Raw genomic sequence first — 1242 nt, 5'->3', positions numbered from 1 at the left:
AAGGTTGAATCTACGAAAAGGACTAAAATACCCGATTCAAACGAATTTAGTACGATGGTTCAGATGCACGTTATAAAATTGACCCTAATGTTGAGGAAGAGTTTGAGGATGAAGCACTGGAGAAACCGCAATGCCCATCAGGAAGAACAAAGGGCTAGGAACATAGTTTTCTAGAGCCCCCAAAGAGGAACAATGTCATAACCAATTTAAAGATCTACAAATGAAGAAACATTGGACGAAGAAGATGAAGGAGAAATAAGTCATGGAGAAACATCAGATGACGGAGAAATTAAAGTAAGAAGCAGTCATGAGGGAAGACTTTAAAATCTCCTTTAGTGGATGAGAAATTACAAACTTAACAACGCCAAAAGACAAAGCAATTAAAAAATAAATATAAAATTAACTTTTTGGACTATTTCCGATTTGTGTGTGTCAGCCTTGTGCGGGGGCTATGCTAATCTTCTCTGTATCGTTTGAATTTTATCGAATGTCCCCAAAGGGACATATAAAATTAACTAAATCATTTATTAAATTCATTTGGGCCCCAATTTTTATTTAAATATATTAACTAAGGGGAAGGTTCATTTGAGAAGAATCTTCTTGCAAGAAGAAAACTAAATTAATCTAGACTCTATATTTTTTTGATCAATGGTTGTGAATCAAGATATCATTTTTGTCCACTTTTAATTAATCTTTAACTAATAAGGGTAGGATAGACAATTTATCGTATAATACTAACAAATGTTATAAACGGTTACTCAGGGGCTGTTTGGTAGCCTCTTAATGACCATTCAGATGCTACCTCTTAATGGTTTAAAACCTCTGAATGAATAAGAGGTAACCTCAGGTCTAAATGGTTAAGAGATAACCTCTGAATGGTAAATCATCACATGTCACATTCTTTTACCTTCTCATTGGTAAAATTCGTAATGGTTCTATTAAGAGGTAGCCTCTTAATGACCATTCAGAGGCTACCAAACAGGCCCTCAAAGTCTCCTTAATGCCACAATAATTTTCTCATTTTTCACCATTAATGTGTTGGGTCCTACACCAATTTTATTAGGAGTGACAAAATTATTTTAAAGTGTTGTGTCCCACATACATTTTATTATGATTCACAATTTATTTAAAAGTGTTGTGATCCTACACATTCTGTACCCTACACCATAACATTATTTTTATTGTGTAGGAAACATTGTTTTTATGGTGTAGGAAACGTTGAATATGTAGGATTATGTACAA

General features: G+C 33.7%; 1 non-coding gene across 1 annotated transcript; it reads right to left on the bottom strand.

Moving 5' to 3' along the window:
* Positions 1-401: 401 nt before the first annotated feature.
* LOC118492000 lies at positions 402-503 on the bottom strand. Its single transcript, XR_004892444.1, has one exon. It is a non-coding gene; the product is annotated as a U6 spliceosomal RNA (small nuclear RNA).
* Between the last annotated feature and the right edge of the window lie 739 nt (positions 504-1242).

The sequence above is a fragment of the Helianthus annuus genome, chromosome 4 (assembly GCF_002127325.2).
Source record: "Helianthus annuus cultivar XRQ/B chromosome 4, HanXRQr2.0-SUNRISE, whole genome shotgun sequence".
NCBI lineage: Eukaryota > Viridiplantae > Streptophyta > Magnoliopsida > Asterales > Asteraceae > Helianthus > Helianthus annuus.
This window is presented reverse-complemented; position numbering and strand designations above follow the sequence as displayed.